This window comes from Chiloscyllium punctatum, chromosome 38, assembly GCF_047496795.1.
Source record: "Chiloscyllium punctatum isolate Juve2018m chromosome 38, sChiPun1.3, whole genome shotgun sequence".
In the NCBI taxonomy this organism is placed as follows: Eukaryota; Metazoa; Chordata; class Chondrichthyes; order Orectolobiformes; family Hemiscylliidae; genus Chiloscyllium; species Chiloscyllium punctatum.
Genome location: NC_092776.1, coordinates 67426990 through 67445945, shown reverse-complemented (window position 1 = coordinate 67445945; position 18956 = coordinate 67426990).

The following is an 18956-nucleotide window of genomic DNA, read 5'->3' as shown; positions in this document are numbered from 1 at the left end:
AATTGCACTGAATATTCCAAACGTGGTCTAACCAATGCCCTGTACAGCGGCAATATGACCTCCCAACTCCTGTACTCAGAGCTCTGAGGAAAACATACTAAAAACCTTCTTCACTATGCTATCTAACTGCGATTCTGCTTTCAAGGAGCTATGAACCTGCACTCCAAGGTCTATTTGTTCAACAGCACTCCGAGGACCTTACCATTAAGTGTATACATCCTGCTAATATTTGCTTTTCTAAAATGCAGCACCTGACATTTATCTAAATTAAACTCCATCTGCCAGTCCTCAGCACATTCAACAATCTGATCAAGATCCTGTTGTAATCTGAGGTAATCCTCTTCACTGTCCACTACACCTCCAATTTTGGTGTCATCTTACTAACGTTACTTCCTATATTCACATCCAAATCATTGATATAAATTATGAAAATTAGTGGATCCAGCACCGATCCTTTGTGACACCCCACTGGTCACAGGTCTCCAATCTGAAAAGCAATCTTCCACCAACACCCTTTGTCTTCTACCTTTGAACCAGTTTTGTATCCAAATGGCTAGTTCTCTCTGTATTCCATGAGATCTAACCTTGCTAACCAGTCTCCCGTGGTGAACCTTGTTGAACGCCTTACTGACAACCACGTAGATCATTTCCACCGCTTTGCCTTCATCAATCCTCTTGTTGTTACTTCAAAAAAATTGACTCAAGTTCAGAGACGTGATTTCTCACACACACAGCCGTTATTAATATCCAGGACTTAACTCTGTACATTGGGGTCTGCTTCACCCAGTTATGGGTGTTAATATTCTGGATAACGTTCACCAGCTTTGTGTTGGTGACTGTGTACTGGGTCTTGTTAATAACACCAACACATAATAAAACCACACATCACCAGGTTATAGTCCAACAGGTTTATTTGGAAGTACAAGCTTTTGGAGTGTGCTGTGAATTTTAACTTGATCAGGATTATCTCAATGGTAACAGTTAAGTGCTTCAACAATTACAGAGGCCATATGTTCCCCACACAATAGGTTCCCCTCTAGCAGTGTAAACTTCTATTCCGGCCCTGGGGATAGCTACTCATCACTTTTCTCCCCCAATCCCATCTAGCTTGCTGTTGATCTTTAAAGTTTTTCTAATCTCCTAGTTTCTCCTTGGTCTTTGCCAATTTGTATGCTTTCTATTTCAGTTTGATAGACTCCTTTATTTCCTGAGCCACCCATGGCAGATGATTCCATTTCCTACAGTCCTTCCTTTTCACTGATATATACTTTTGCTGAGCAGTTTGAAAAATTATTTGACATTTCTCCACTGTCTGTCAACTGTCCCACCCTAAAGTCTTTGCTTCCAGTCTACATTAGCCAACTCCTGCCTCATCTTATTGTAGTCTCCTTTGTTTTAGCACAGGATCTTGGGATTGGATTTAATCTTCCCGCTTTCCAACTGTATTCTAAATTCAACCAGACTTATCACAAGTCTTTTTATCAGAGTACAACGTGAGGCGATGTTACCTGGGTGTTTTGGTTTTCATCGTCAGAGACCTTGGCTTTGTAATAAAGCACAGGATAGATATTCACAACAGAGTATTGTGGACAATGTGAATGTACTACACAGTCTAAAACCATAAATCACTGTCTCCCCTCAGTTTACATAATTTGGAGATGCCGATGTTGGACTGGGGTGTATAAATTTAAAAATCACACAACACCAGGTTATAGTCCTTCAGGTTTAATTGGAAACACACTAGATTTCGGAGCGTTGCTCCTTCATCATGATCCAATTAAACCTGTTGGACTATAACCTGTTGAGTGATTTTTAACTCACCTCAGTTTAAAATTGCAAAATCATTATCTCCCACACGCTTCCTCACTATCTAAATTTGAAATGCTAATCCACCTGACTATCCTGTTGCTTCCGAAAATCTCCTTTGGTGAAGGTGGTGAGTTTTGGATTCAGCTTTCCAGTTATTACAGTAAGAAGAGCACTGGGCACAGGAGAGGCAAGGCAGCCCTTCTAGCCAGCTTCACCATTTAATACGGTGATGATTGAGCTCACATCGGTCTCAGCTGGATTTTCCTGCCTGCTCTCTCTCACCCTTCAACTCATTGCAAAATCAACATCTCTATCTCTTCAGTAAATTTGCTCATTGTCCTGGCATCCACTGCATTTTGAATAGGGAATTCTGCAGATTCACAGCACATTGAGATAAGTACATCCTTCTTCATGAGAATAGAATAGAATCCCTATAGTGCAGAAATAGGGTATTCATCCATAAAGTCCACACCTACCCTACTATGATGAGCATCCCATTCAGACTCACCCAGTCCCTGTATTTCCCATGGTTAATGGCTTAACCTGCACATGCATGGACACTGTGGGCAATTTAGCATCGCCAATCCATTTAACCTGGACATCTTTGTACTGTGGGATGAAACTGGAGCACCCAGAGGAAGCCTGCACAGACACTGGGAGAACGTGTAAACTCCACACAGTCGCCTAAGGCTGGAACCAAATCCAGGTCCCTGACGCTGAGAGTCAGCAATGCTAACCATTGAGCCACCTCTGCTTAAAATCTGCTCCTCCTATTAACAACCCCACGCCCCAGTTGGTTGAATCTATATTCCTTACATCAGAAAATCTGGTTGTGCAAGCAGATGTCTCAGTAAAACCCAGTGACAGTCCAATTGTTCTGTGTGTCTGAATGGGGATCCTATACACAACACCCTCCAGCCCACACTTTTCATTCACTTTCCAGAGACAGGGCTCCAGTGGCTTCATGGGGACTACAACTACCACAATCCCTGAGGCAGGGACCACTTGTGTGTGGGGAAACCAGCACTGTACATGCACAGAATGTGGGTGGGTTTTGGAGCATATGCTTTGGGTAAGTATACTTTGCGGAAAGTATTTCACACTGTGATTGTCTGGAGGAGGAATGTATCTACTTATAGTATTGATCAGTTGGGGGGTCAAAGTGTCACTACACCCATGAAGGACCACTCTCCATCCACAATTCATTGTCTTGCTGGGAATCAACTAATGGGGAACGAAGAGGATCTGACCCATTCTCCCAGACTGAAGGTTCCTCTTCTGTCCAGGATCTGCCACCTCCCTTTCTGTTTCCTTTTGTTTCATTCTGCTGTTAGATTATTGACTTGCAGCAGCTGAAGGGAAAGGAAGTGAACCCAGAAAGGGTGCAGAGTCTAACCAGGGACGGGAAGTGGTGGCATGGATCTGTTTATCAGTAATGCTATGAGAATGGGGAGGGTGTACATTAGGGGGTAGCAGAGTCAGAATGGTGGGAGAGAGTAAGTGGGCTGGAGGGTTACAGCTTTGATGGAAGAAAGGGGAAAAGGGTATTCCAAAGAAACTAGAATTGTCTGTTCTGAATTTCTAACCTGTACATATTCCTTTATACAGGGTGCTAGATGGTGAAGATTTGTAGACTGAAATCTCAAAATCACGTGCAGATCATGATTAAGTTAACCAGCATTTGAAGAAGCAAAGATGGAGAATCACTGGGCCAAAATCCTGAAATACTCTCCCTCCCAGCATTGTTGGTCTCTCTGCGCCAAATGGACTGCGGATGGTTCAAGACAGCAGCTCACTACCACCTTCTCAAGGGTAACTAGAGATGGGGAATAAATTAGCTAGTGATGCCCATATCCTGGGAATGGTTTCTATCTCTAGTTGCTAAAACCCAGTTGATGTCACTGCAGGATGATGAGGGAGGCTGAGTGCATCCTCCAGTAGGCAGCACCATCACATTACCTCACCTACACCCACACAGTAACACCGCAACGTCACTGGAACAAAAGGCAGTGAAGCCAAAGGAGGACTTAGATATAGTTCTTTGAGGTAAAGTCATGAAAGGGGATTGGAGCACAGCAGGAACAGGAGACTGAGCTGGATGGTCAGCTGTTTCCTATTGAATGGTGGAGCAGGATTGAAAGGCTGAATGGTCTCTTCCTGCTGCTATCTTCCAGGTATGTATATCGTCATGGAGCCCGGGTAGGAAGAAGTGGGCAGAGATTCTCCAGGAGATTGCACCTCCACAACAGTTTTCAGTGAGTGATGGTTTGATGGATTTTATTTAACATTTATCTTTAACACAAGGTCTGTAAATTTTGGCTTTAAAATGTTGTAAAAGTTTTTTGCACAGCAAATAAAATTAAAGAAAATAAACTGTCTGAATATAACAGTTTTAAAACTTTCAACCTCTGTAAAAGAAAATCCTGTCTATTCCCGGACACCATCACTTTCCAGCTACTCAAACTCCAGGGAAATATTCCCTCCCTGTCTGAACCTTTGGTTTTATTTAACTGCTTTTCAGTTCTCGTTCTGTTAGCTGTGAAGCGTTCTTTTTCCCCATTTCTCCGACCCAGAAATGTGAGCACAGCAACCTTCCCACCATCAAAATCATCATTACGCCATTTTGCTTTTGGTCACCAGCAGTGCAAAAGTGAGGACTGCAGATGCTGGAAACCAGAGCCTAGATTAGAGTGGTGCTGGAAAAGGCCTTTTGCCGTTGATTTTCCGGCTCCACGAATCCTGCCTGACCTGCTGTGCTTTTCCAGCACCACTCTAATCTAGGATCTGGTCTCCAGCAGTATAATCACCAGCAGTAAACCATTTGTGTAACCAATTGAATATTTATCAACAAAGCCCATTATGGGCCAAGCAAACCATTACAAGTGACTGAGTGAGAAGGGACTAAATCAATGTAGATTTGTGGGGAGGGGGCAGCTGTGGGATAAAGCGCTATATCTCCTACGGTGCCCACCTCCACCGAAAGGCATCGAGAGCATTGATACAGACCACATGTTCCTTCTCTAAGGACACCCTGCTGTGTAGCCTTTATCCTCAATCATAGAATAAAATCCCTACAGTGTGGGAGGAGAGCATTGGCCCATCAAACCCCACCGACCATCTGAAGAACATCACGCCCAGAGCACTCCATCCCTGTAACACTGCATTTCCCATGGCTGATCCACCTAGTCTGCACAATCCTGGACACTGTGGACAAGTTAGCCTAAACATCTTTGGGCTGTGGGAGGAAACAAGAGCACCTGGAGGGCACCCACGCTATCATGGGGGAATGTGGGAACTCCACACAGGCTGTTGACCAAGGCTGGACTCCAACCTTGTGCCTGATGCTGTGAAGCAGCCGTGCTACAATCACAATTTAAATCAAAACCGATGATCCCTGCTCATTGTCACATTGCTGTTTGTGGAGATTTACTGCCCAGAGAGACATCCTGAGGTTCAGAAAGTGGCAATGTAAGTTCAGTCACCTCCAGCCCAGTTCATGTCATTAACAACAACAATATCAATACTCCAGCAGTGTCATCGTGTACAAGGTCCACTCCTGACTCTGATGGACAGTAACATCAGAATCAGAGTCCTGCAGTCCACATGGAGCAGGGGGATGACCACTTCCCTGTGAGCACTCACTGGGCTCTCAATCATGTTGAAGATGCAGCAAATCCCTTGTCACACAGAGGGGTGAACAGCTCCTACCCAGTGTGAACCCGCTGGGGTCTCAGGGAATGGGATGAATCACTGAATCCCTTCTCACACACTGAGTATCTGAATGTCCTCTCCCCGTGTGTGGGCTCACTGGGACTTCGCAGGTGGTGCATTTGTGTGAATCTCCCCCCACATTGGGAACAAGTGAATGGCCTTTCCCCACAGTGAGCTCGCTGGTGTTTCCCACAAACTGAGCAGGTGAATGGCCTCTCCCCGATGGGTATGCACTGATGTCTCTGCAGGTGAAAGATTTGAATGAATCCTTTCTCACACATGGAGCAGGTGAAGGGTCTAAATCCGCTGTGCCATCTCTGGTGCCTCAGCAGATTGTAAGATCGAGTAGTTCTCTTCCCATACGTGGGGCAGGTGAATGGCCTCTCCCCAGTGTGACTGTGTCAGTCAGTGTCGCGCTGGGAGGTTAAGTGAATCCCTTCCCACAGTCCTTCCATTTACACAGCCTCACCCTGGTCCAAACACATTGGTGTCTTCCCAGATCACATGACCAGTTAAATATTCGACCACATGCATAACATAGGAATGATTTTTCTGGCCTGGGAATGCTGCTTTCCCTTTCCATATTACCGATAAGGATCAGGACCTGCGGAATTGGACGACTCTGCAGTTGATGTGATGTTAAAGCTGAGTTTCCCATCTGGAAACTCTCTCCGTCTGTAAAACAAAGTTTCCCCTATCATTACTACAACTCCCAACACCAGCTTTCCCTTCAGTTCCCTTGAATTTCTAAATTTGGACTAATGAAATGACCTACTTAATGTGCCTTTCTCTCACTTGTATCTGAAAGTAAGTTGGGACCATTTTGAATAACTTTATACACTTTACCGGCAGAACTCGTACTTACTCTGTCATTTCCAATTTGTAACCCATGGGAAATTTGTTACCATCTCCAATGACCGTTATGATGCTCTGACCACTTCGTTGGAGCCAGTGCAAGTCAATTCTAACAATTACTAATAGATTGTATCTGAACGGGATGCCCCCACAACAGTAGGGGCTCTGACACTCAATACCCATCATTTAAGTTATTTTTCTAAAAGCCACTCATGTGTCTAGCAATCTGGCAATACAATCGAAGATATTTAATACAGTAACCTTTTAGTCTCAATTGCTAGTTCCAGTCCTTGAAGCAGCCAGTAACATGCCAGTGAATTGAATTCTAACAGCAGCATTGCCCTGGCAGAAGAGATTGAGGAGAATGAAGCTGTTTTCTCTGGACTATCTAAACCTGAAACACTTCAAATGAGCAAACATCTTAAAGAGATCAATATGGTAGACACAGCAAGGATGTGTGCCCTGGCTGGTGTGTCTGGAATGAAATCAGCACTAACTGTGGTATCTTTACCCAGCATCCCCTTTAGGTGCATAAATGTTTAAGATTTATTTGCTGCTCTATTCCACTCTCTTGATCACTCCCACTTGTAACTGCTGTAATGTTGGTGGCTGTGCAAATTTATAACATTTGATTTGTTCCATCCCAAAACCTCTCTGTATAGGTGTCTCACTTTTGTTCACCGAGAGTCTCATTCAATCTGATCTCTTCACAATCCCTGCTCTGATAATACCTTAGAAGGTTCAGAATGAAATGTTCACAGAAGGACAAAAGGAGGCTGATTGACTCATCAGCTCACCAAAGGATCACCTCACCAAATGCCATTCTTTACCTTTATCCCATAAACATTACCATTCATCCCCTTCCAATAACTGTTCAATTCTATTCTCTTCATTGTACCTGGCTCCACCTCACTCTTTGGCAGTGCATTCCATAAACTTTCTCTGCATGAAAGTCTCATGTCACATGTGCTTCCTTTGTCAATCCCTTTACATCGGTGCCTCCTCATTATTGATTCTTCCATGCATGTGAACAGTTTCTCCCGATCTACTCTCACTAGATCCCTCTTTGAGGTATATATACCCAGTATCCCCTGGGATGGTGAATATGTGGGTGGCAGAGTGGCACAGTGGTTAGCACTCCTACCTCACAGTGCCAGAGACCTGGGTTCAATTCCCGACTCAGGCGGCTGACTGTGTGGAGTTTGCACATTCTCCCCGTGTCTGAGCGGGTTTCTTCCAGGTGCTCCGGTTTCCTCCCACAGTCCAAAGATGTGCAGGCCAGGTGAATTGGCCATGCTGAATTTCCCGGAGTGTTAGGTAAAGTGGTAAATGTAGGGGAATGGGTGGGTTGCGCTTCGGCGGGTCGGTGTGGACTTGTTGGGCAGAAGGGCCTGTTTCCACACTGTAAGTAATATAATCTAATCTAATCATCTCTCCTGGTCCCAGTGCTCTCACTGTGGTACTGGGTTCAGTACACCATCCAGCCTCGCTGTACTCCAGTGAATTCTCACTGGTGAGAGGCCATTCACCTGCTCTGAGTGTGGGAAGCCACGCACTCAGATATCCAGCTTGATGAAACATTGGCGAGTTCACAAGTAACCACAGCGATTGCATTTATTTTGTTTGTTCATGGGATCACGGCATCACTTGCTGGGGCAGCATTTGTCATCCATCTGACTGCCCAGGAGATGGTTCAGAGTCAACAACATTATTCAGGGTCTGGATTCACATGTAGGCTGGACCAGGTCAGAATAAGCACAATTTCCCAGACCCAGTGACATGAAGATTTCTGATCTATTATCCTATTTCAGAAACATTAATGATTAATGTTTGCAGTTGAATTAAAAGTGAAAGACCAAAATGGATTTTATTCTGATTGAGCACGTCCTCCTGTTTTCTAAGTTGTTATTGACAATCTCATTCCCCTCGCACCAGAACCTGTTCCAGAGAGTGTTACAGAAAAGGCAGAATGGTCAGCTGCAGCTGGTCACCTGACCGGTCACTAGTCCCAAAGGTGCACTCTCCACAGATGCTGCCAGATCTGCTGAATTTTTCCAGCAATGTCTGCTTTTGTTCCTGATTTCCCAGCATTTGCAGTTGATCAGTTTTTCAATATTCATCTTGTCTGTTGCAGAGGAGTTTATTGATGTGTTTGGAGGGTTTTGAAAATTGCAAGTTAAGCCAGAAATCAGCCATGATCATCCTGAATGGCAGAGCAGGATTGAGGGGCTGAATGGCCTCCCCCGTTCCAATGTAAGTTGTCCATCTGCAGCTTGTGGCAACATTTCCCCTCACTGTTCACTTCACATCCATGTTGAACACCCTGTTACTGACTGAACAAACCTCCTGTGTGTGAACTAAACCTGTTCATGTTCAGTGGCTCCCTGTCCGGCCAGCCACGTTTAACTCTCATCATGGAATTCTGTCTTGTGTTACTGCAGGAATACCCATCAGGACTAATCCTGGAGTCTGTATCCCCGGGATCCACAAACCCCATTTATTTCCTCCTTCCTCTTTCATTCTGGCTATTGAGAAGTCAGTTTCAATCCATTCTCCTGTCATGCTCTTCAACATGCCCATGTGGGTGGACTATAGGCAGCTGGGATTTAATGAAGGGAAGTGGGGATTAGGCAGAAACACTAAGAGAGGTGACAGCAAAGAAAGCTCTCATGATAACAGCAGAGTTTCTCCGTGACCCAGTGAGTGGTGAGGCACCTGAGATTGTGGGGGGAGGCAGATTCAATCAGGGATTTGGGAAAACACTCAGACAATGACCTATCCATCTGATTGTTGACTCAGACAGATAGGCAGAAAAAAAGATGCACATTTAGATAGCACCTTTGATGACCTGGGGAAATTAAACATGCTTCAAACCCAATGATTTCAACCTCAAATCTCTGAAAACACAGACACAAAGCTTCCTTCTTGTACCAGGTTGTCTTTCAGCCTCCTCTTTTCTTAAGAAAAGAGTTTTAAGCTGTTAAGCCTTTCCTGGTGATTATAACCTCTGTGTTTCTGTCAGATTTGTGACTGAACCTTTATTTTCCTGTTGTGAGTGATGCTAGTAGCAGAAACAGTTCCTGACTTGTGAGGGGTTTCGGTTGGAGCATTTATATTTACAAATTCATTCCCACCCTCACATACAGTATGAAATTGATGTAAAACAGAAGGAAAGGATTGAGTAAGAACCCAGAGAAACACAAAACGCAGTATGTGTACCTGAGCTGAATGAACCTGGCATGAGGAAAATGTGACAACAATCACAATTAGGTCGAATCATAGCATCCCTTCGGCACACAAAACAGGCTATTCAGTCTATCGAGTCTGCAATGACCTGCTGTCCCACCCTACACCCATAACCCCACATTTACCATGGCTAACCCAACCCACCTAACCTTCACACTACAGGCCATGTTAGCACGGCCAATCCATCAAACCTGCACATCTGTGGGAGGGTCTCAAGTAATGTCTAAGTGCTCAGAATTGTGGACGAAGGCTGAAAATCCTCTTTTTTTTTCAAAATAAAATCTCGGGGAAACTGCAGCCAGAAAGATTTCCGATTATCTCATGAGGAAGAGAATTCAAAACTCGTGCCACTGACCCAGGTGGTGCAGTGAAGTCACAGAGGTCTGGGAACCATCAGAAATGTAACAGGTTGTGAGCAAGGTGGGGGTGAGACAAGGACAAAAAGACAGTCTGTCACACGGGGGAAGGCAGGAGAGATTAAACAGCAGAAATGGTAGACCCTGAAGGCCACAGGGAATGGAGTTAGGGCTGGGAAAGAAACCAGGAAACAAGGTATGCAGCTGTGAAAGATATACATTATAACAACACAGAGGGCAGAGTTCAGTCTGAAATTGTTGCTCTCACTGGTGAGTACAGAATGCTGTAAAGCCTGGGTAGTTCTATCACAGCCAATACATGCAGGATGAGCCACGTGGCCGCAATCTGTGCTGAAACTTCCTGATAAAGTTATTCTGACATTTGGAATTCAGGTCGGATGATGTTCATAAATTCTCAAATTGGACTTGATTTTAATATTCTGGAGAAATGTTAAATAAAACACAATGATCCCATTCTGCAGACTATAGTCCGCAGCCCTGCATGTTCCAGCATCTCAGTTACATCCATGTCCTTTTATTCTAATGTGATGCTGGTTACTGCCTCTGCCACCCCATCAATGAGTTCCGGCTCCCCACCATCTCTGAGTGAAATAAATTCTCCCCCCCGCTTCTTTCTGGGAATTAGTTTCAATCTAAATCCTCCAGTTTCTGACCTCTCAGTTAATGAATAGCTCCTTCCTATCCACTCGAACTGGATTCCTCAGCATTTTATCACTTCAATTAAATCTCAGCTCCTCCTCCTCGGAAATCATCCCCAGCCTATCCAATCTTTCCTCAGAGCAGAAATTTTCCAATTGTAGGAACATTCTGATCAATCTCCTCTGTACCCTCTCTGGTGTGATCGCATCAACCCTGGAATGTGGGGATCAGAAGTGTGTGCCAGTACTTTAACTGTGGTCAAACGAGTGTGACTGACATTTCCCATGTCACCTCCGTGTTCTTGTGGCTGTCGCTCACACAAGAAGTGTTCTGGTTTTCCCACATGGAACTGGATGTGCACTCCATGGGGTTGGGATTCCATACCATATGTTTATTTGTTAACTAATCCTAAACTAACTTCAGATTAAAACAAGATTATCAGCTACCCACCAATCAACTTCTTCCATTATACTCAAGTCACTTTACTTTTTAAAATCTCTTTAAAATTATTACTATCTAAACACAACAGGCTTTAAGTTGCTGATCAAGTATTCAGATGTCTCCACTGTTACAATCACTTGAAGGTTATCTTTACCTTCAGCTACATTTGGTGAATTGAACACTGATTGTAAATATATGAATATCAAACAGACTTGAGTTTTATGATAATTATTCCAGTCTGACATTCTTGTTGGTTAATATCTTGAAGAGAACTGTCCTCAGAATTCCAGCTGTGCTCTGACTTCATTCACCACTGGATGTGGCTGGACTGCAGATCTTAGATCTGTTCTGTTGTTTCCCGGATTGCTTCACTCTGTCTATCACTTGCTGCTTATGCTGTTTGGAACACAAGTAGTCCTCTTTGGGAACTTCATCAGGTTAACACCTCATTTTTAGGTATTCATGCTGCTGTTACTGGCATGCCCTCCTGAATTCTCTCAGTTGAATGAGGATTGATCCTCTGGTTTGATGGTAAGAGGCAAGTTGGGAATATGCTGGGCCGTGATTCTGTAAGTTTTGTTGGAGTACAATTCTACTGCTTTTGGTGGAAGGAAAGAGCTAAACTCTTGCACTGTAAGCCATATATGCAAGAAGCTACATGCAGTATCATGAACACTGATAGGCTAAGAAATGAAATGCGAGCATCACTGTACTATGATGCAGGATCACAACTGCAGCAAGGGGAGATTAAGAGCCAACTTGACATAGGAGTAGGGAAAGAAGCAGCTGATCAGATTGTCTCCTTCATAGTCACAAAGAGACTCTGTGAGATTATTGTACTGTTGGAGGTGAGGATGGAGGAGGTCGGGGAGATGGAGAGCCCTTCAAAAGAAACTAATTTGCCTGAGAGTTATGGCATCGACTTGATTGCCATGCATTTAATAGAAAGCTAATTGAAACTGTTTTTATCCCCAAAAGATAACAAGACAATAGAAACAAACCCAAGAATACATGGTTCAGAGATGGATGTCAATAGCCCATCAACATCCAACTCCTGCAATTATTCAGCAAACGTATGTGTGATTACCCTGTTCTGATGAACCAGAAAATCACTGTTCACTCTGTGCAGATGGACAGTGATGTGGGGATGTATTGGCCTCATGGTATTGTCACTAGACAGTTAATCCAAAGCCCCACATCGTGTTCTGGAGACCTGGGTTCAAAGCCTGCTGCAGCAGATGGGGGGGATTTGAATTCAATAAAAATAAGCTCTGGAATTTAAGTGTCTAATGATGACCATTTATCGATTGTCAGAAAAAACTCATTTGGTTCAGTAATGCCCTTTCAGGAAGGAAGCTGCCATCCTTACCTGCTCTGGCCTGCATTGTGTCTTCAGACCCATAGCAATGTGGTCGACTTTACCTGCCTCCTGGGCAATTAGGGATGGGCAGTAAATGCTGCCAGGCCAGCGACACCCTCATCCTGTGAATGAATAAAGGAAAATAAAAGTCTCTACCCAGTGTGAATCTGTACATGTTCAATGATGTTGTGAACATTTCCAAAACTAAGTTCTCTATATGCAAAACTTTATGAACTGCCAAAACTATTATTCATTACTTGGTGTGAACAAGAGAAAAAAAATCCTTCAACTTGTGGTTATGAGTAAATTCACTAATGTCTCAGCACGATGGATGCCTGAGAGAATCCCTCCCCACCTCCCCCCCCAAACACACACACACACACGCACACACACACACACAGAGCAGGTGAACAGCTTCTCCCCAGTCTGACTGGTTTGGCCAGTTTCCAGGTGGTATGGGTAAAGAATTCCCTTCTGGCATTCCCCACATTTCCAGTGAAGGGTTTTTGCCCGAAACGTCGATTTCGCTGCTCGTTGGATGCTGCCTGACCTGCTGTGCTCTTCCAGCACCACTAATCCAGTATGCACTGGTGTTTTGCCATTTCTGATAAATGCTGGCAGACTGTTACACACACCGTTAGTAACACCAACCCCCCCACCCCCCACCACCCCCAGAAGCCAGTATAACGCAGTAAACATTATCTCTTGCTGTGGAGAGACAGCCTGTATTGGTCTGAGTAGGAACACTGAGCAGATTTACCTCAATGACAATTTAATCGGTGACCAGAGCAAGTTAAGCAAGTCAAAATAAGATGCATTATAGCACAGAAAGAGGGCCATTAATTCCAAGCTGGCTCTCTGTAGCAGAATCCAATATTGTCATTCCCCATACGTACCCCAAACTCTGCAAGTTTATTTCCCTCAGATCTGGTATAATTGTTTTTATCAATCATTCATCTTCTCTGCTTGCACCACCATAATAGGCAGCATGTTCTGCATATTTCCAGCCAATACAGTCAGCAGAGATACTTACTCATCTCCCACTGTCTCAAATCCTCACATCTGGTCTTAATTCTTGAGCTATCATCTATCAAATACAGATATTTTTGTCTGCTATATCTAGGTCTGTTATAATCCTATACAGCTTTATCAAAAATATATTCTACTTCTTCACTTCAAAGAAAATAGCAATTTCTTCAAATCAATCCAGTGACTGCATTTACTTCATCAGTGAACCACTCCAGTAAGTTTGTACTCCACACCCTGAAGATCACTCATATCCTTCCTTGTTAATGTCTGTTTTGTTCCACAAATCCAGATGACACAAGTTTTCTGTACAACAGCAGTAGCTTTATTATCGGACAGCTGGCAAGAATTTCAAAGCATCTCTAAGGTAGCCGAGTGTCTACTTGTACAGACTCATCTTCACGAATCTCTGCCTTACCCACAGAGACAGTATATTTAATAAGAATTAGACAAAGGCATATCAGTCACATGGGTGATTGCCATTGCATAGTTTAAAGCTGGTAATTATTAATTTACAAAGCTTGATGAATGCCAATGTCCTGTGGTAATGTGTGAATGGATTACAGAAACTGATTATCGTATTGTCCTTGATTATGTGTTGACAGGAAGAGATTAAGGCAGAGGGTTCTTCTTTCAGTAAATGGGGGATTCACTTCCCTATGCTAATATGGAGGGGAGGTAAGACAATGGGAGCAGGAGGCAGTTTAACAGGGTTGTGCCCAGGGCTCTCAGTCTTGTCTGGAAAGGGCAAATTGCTCTATCTGGGGTTATGGTGGAATCCACATGTGTGGTTCCTATTTCGAAGATACGGTCTGCCTCACCCCTACTGAGGTGTTCAGTCTGTATTGGAAGAGTACAGGCCTTGTACTCTTACATTACGGCAGGAAGACCTTTGGCAGGAGAATGTTTAACCCTTGGGTTGCCAATGCATCCTGAAAGAGAAGCAAAGTATGGAACAGGCCCCTCTGTGGTATTTTAACTTCCTCATCCTGACCAGGAATCTGTTCACCACAATTGAATGCAATGATTGACTGTGACCTAACTAGAACTTTGTCAATGGTCAGCATCTTTTCCATGAGTATGTTATCATTCCCTCTATTAAGGAAGCCCAGCATCCTATACATTTACTCAAAACACTTTATGTTCTCTCTCCTTTAAGGATTTGTACCCATTGACCCACATTCCTGCTGTCCTGCTCTCTATGTCTGTGCCATTCAAATGTATATTGCCTTTCTACATTGCTTCTCTCAAAATCCATCAACTTACTGTGTGTTCTAAAGAAGAGACATATTATACTCAAAATATTGTCTCTCGCTCCACACATTCTCCCGCCTGGAAAACAGAACAGTACAGCACTAGAATAATTGGCCCACCATGTCTGTGTGGATCATGATGCCATTCCAAACTGATTCCATCTGCCTGTATATGATCCATATCCCTGCCAACCCATGCCTGCTTATGTGTCTGTCCAAATGCCTCTTAAACATTGTGATTATTTCTGCTTTTACCATCTCTCAGGCAAGTACATTCTGGTCACTGACCACCTTCTGCATAAGAAACTTGTCTGACACAACTCCCTTTTAACTTGCACAGATGTTGTTGAAATTGCTCAGCAGGTCATGCAGCATCTGTGAAAAAAAATCAGTTAATGTTTTGGGTCCGGTCCCCCTTCCTCAGAAATGTTAACTAATTTCTCTTCACAGATGCTGCTAGAACTGCCGAGCTTTTTCAGAAATTTCTGTTTTGCTTTCTGGTTTACAACATCTGCTGTTCTTTCGGTTTTCATTTCCTTTAAACTTGCCCCCTCTCCCCTTAAATCTATGGCCAGTGGAATTGGTAATTTCCACTTGGAAAAAGATTCAGATTATTCACTCTGTCTGTGCCTCTCGGATCACTCCGCAGCCACTGACTTTCCAAAGACAACAATCCAAGATTTTCCAACCTCTCCCAATCCAGGCAACATCCTGGTAAATCCATTACCACCCTCTCCAAAGCCTCCACATCCTCCTTATAATGCGGTGCTCAAAACAGCACACAATACTGCAAAGGTGGCCTAATGACAGTTTTATATTCACTCCCCTGACAGAAGAAGGCAAGCCTGCCATCCACCTCCTTCACCACATTCAGGGAGCTGTGAACTTGCACCTCTGTATATCAATGCTGCTCAGGGCCCTTCCTTTTCGTGTATACATTCCTCTTACAATGAGCCGCCCAAAACGCATCATGTCACACTTGTCTGAATTAAAATCTATCTGCAATTTCTCCGCATAACCTTCCAACTGATCTCGTCCTTGATGTTTCCATTGATAACATTCTTCACGATTCACAACTGCTTCACTTTGTGCCATTTACAAATTTGCTAATTAAATCGTTTACATTTTCAGGCTAATCATTTATATGTATTACAAAGGACAGATGTCCCAGCTCTGATCCTTGTGGAACAGAGGCACTGGTCACAGACCTCCAGCCACCAACATACCCCTGCACACCTGTTACTGGGAGAAATATCAAAGAGGAGCCTTGAGTTCTGTGCTGAGCAGCACGACCAATGTTTATTCAGAGCTCCTTACTAATGCAGGATGGAAGAGTTCCCTCTCTGGAATTCTGTGACTCCCCCAGCCAAGTCCAGCATTTGGATGTGTTCCTTTCATACGTTCCACTAATATTTCCCCCAGACCCAATCTCCTGGGTTCGGGATGTGAACTCAGATGTTTATGAGCTCCCTTTCCCAGTCTCTGATTCTCTTTCCGTCTGCAACTTCCCCTCTCAGCTCATGCAGTTGCTTTGTCAGTTCTTTCACAAATTGTTTCACCCTATCCTTGCCATTGTACATCTCCTGCCCTCCCACTACCATACCCTCTGGCAGCTGCATAGTCCAAATTCAAAGGGGGATTGCTCAGTTCCCTTTGCTGGGGTTGATGTCAGTTTTATTAGGATTGTGGGGAGTACACTAACCCATCCCGGCCTGTCTCTGTCAGGGCCTTAGTCAGACTAGCTTTCAGTGTCTGCTTCATTCCTTCTACTGTCCCTGAGCTCTGGGGGTGGGATGTGAGATGGGATTTCTGCTCAGTACCAAACAGGCCACAGAGCTGCTTAACTTCATTTCCAGGAACATGTGTCCCTTGGTCAGAATCTGCAGGGGAATGCTTCCGCCCACTGAGTAAACCGTTTTATTAAGACCCAGCAGGATTTCCTTCCCTGGGATTGGGATGGGGGTGTATGTAAAATCCATCTGTAATTGTTCCCGTGAGTCCCTGGGCCCCTGCAGCTGCCTCCATTTTATGCTGATTGTTTTCCCTGGCTCATACTGTGTACAGCTACACCCCTGTGACAAAATCTTCTTGTTCCAGAACACCCCTGTAGTTGATCATCCGATATTTCATTTTATCCTGCTCAATATGGGCCAGCCCATGATATGTTTATCATAATGTTTGTCTTCTTCAGTGGCACTGCAGGATCATCCTATGTCCTATTACTGCCCCACCCTTTTCCCATTCCTGTTTCTCCTGCTATGGGACTGTGTCTGGAAATGTCTTTGAACTTTCCTTTCTCGCTTCTGTAGCTCCTGCCACTGCATCCTCCTCAAATGTCTGCACTGTTTCAGTAAGTATGCTCACCCATGCTCATCAACTACCCCGTTGGTGTGGGGTTTCTACTTTCCTGTGAGCTCTAATCTTTATTATTACTGCGTCCACTAACTCTCTGACCTATTCTTCATGCTCAATGTGGCCCCCAGACGGGGTGATATATCTTCACCAAGCCCAGTCATGAACTATACCAAATGCATGCTGACTGTGTGCATTTTGCCTCCCTCACCCCTGGTTAATGTCCACGCTTCTGCCAGGGCTCGTGATGGTTCTCTATTTCTGGATAATTCCTCACAAAATTCCCACAATAATTAAACAATCCTAAAGTTTGCCTGATCCCTTTACGGTGTGTGGGTAGATAGTTTTATAATCATAGTTTTTGTTCCCGCTGGGACTGTTCCCTCTCCCTTCCTGATTTGATCTCCCCAATATGATGTCCCAGTTCCGTCTCTCCCTACCTTCCCAGTTGCACTCTCTGTGCGTTAATTTTAAGCCTGGCCTGGCTAACCTGATCCAATACTCTGTATAATATCTGGATATTTTCTTTCTTACCGCTTGAGGTGATGAGGTGTTGGTAAGATCGGTGTGACTAAATCCATCAAACACACATCAGTGGGATATACTGGAATATTGCGGGATCCCTGAGGTAATAGTATCCTGGAGGCCTGTTCTCCTCGGTCAGTAAACACCACTCTCTTCTGCCATTCAATGTCCACAGGTATTGACCCAGACTATTTCCAGCTTCTGTCAATCTATCACTGTCACAATTACTGCCTCCTCAGCCCCAGCTTTGATGAGATCCCATTTGTGTGGGGAGTGAGAGGGCCCTCGATCTCTACAGGGTCGATAGATAACAACCCACTTTCCTGTTTGAGTTACACACACCGCTGAGTGGGTCCGAGCTATAACCCACCAGATTCTCTGACTGTCCCAGTCTCCCTACAATGTAGCTACCCCGGAGAGGTTGTCTCTCCTTTTCTTTCTGTCCGAGTCCTGGCCGGAGCATCCCCATGTTTAAATTCGGGTGTTGATGTCAATAGTTGCCATTTTAGAATAAATGGTCCCTTCTTGAGTGTCACACCTCCATATCTGAATACGTTTTGTCATACTCCCGGTCTACATCGGGGCAGGTTTGCTTCATCCAGTTTCCTAGGTTCCCTCTCTGACTGCTCTCATTTTAGTAATTGAGGGGGTGAGGGGTAAATCCTTATCGGTAACTGACAAAGATGCTCTGGTGTTAGAATCATGCAAGTGTTGGCCCCTTAACAGCGCGTCAATGAATATTCATTGGCTATGCATATACCTACATGAACACAGGCCACTCACAATATGAACACCTATCTCCCACTCTGTGCCTTGCCTATGTGCCCTTTCCTGCTTCCCTTGTAACATTGTGAGTCTGATTACCCTCCCTGTACTGCAGCTATTCCCCTGTGTTTCTGTGTTTGCCTCAGCTCTCATGGCCCAATTCAGAATGTGGTTAGAATTATCTCCCACTGAGAGTCCCATGTTTATAATTACAGTTAAATAGGGTCCCGTGTCATCTTTTAAATACATCAAACCGATTTCATCATCACAGGTTGGGGTTTGGTAATCTCCCATGGTCATTACACACCTCAGGCTTCCTCTCTGTATGATCCTTGATATTGCCCTTGGTTCCCTGAGTCACCAAGGTTATTTTAGCCCATTCAGTCTGTCCCCTCCCCAGTGTGTCCCTGCAATATCTGTAAATGCCTGGCGCCATGGATCAGCTGTACTCTGGGGAACCGGCTCGCACCCCATCCTCTCATTGCAGGTACAGTTTCTGCTGTACACTTCAGGGCATCTTGGGCCGAGGGAGGGTCCATACATCATCTTCGGTGAGACTGTGTACCTCTACTAATTCATCCATATTGTCCCAATAAG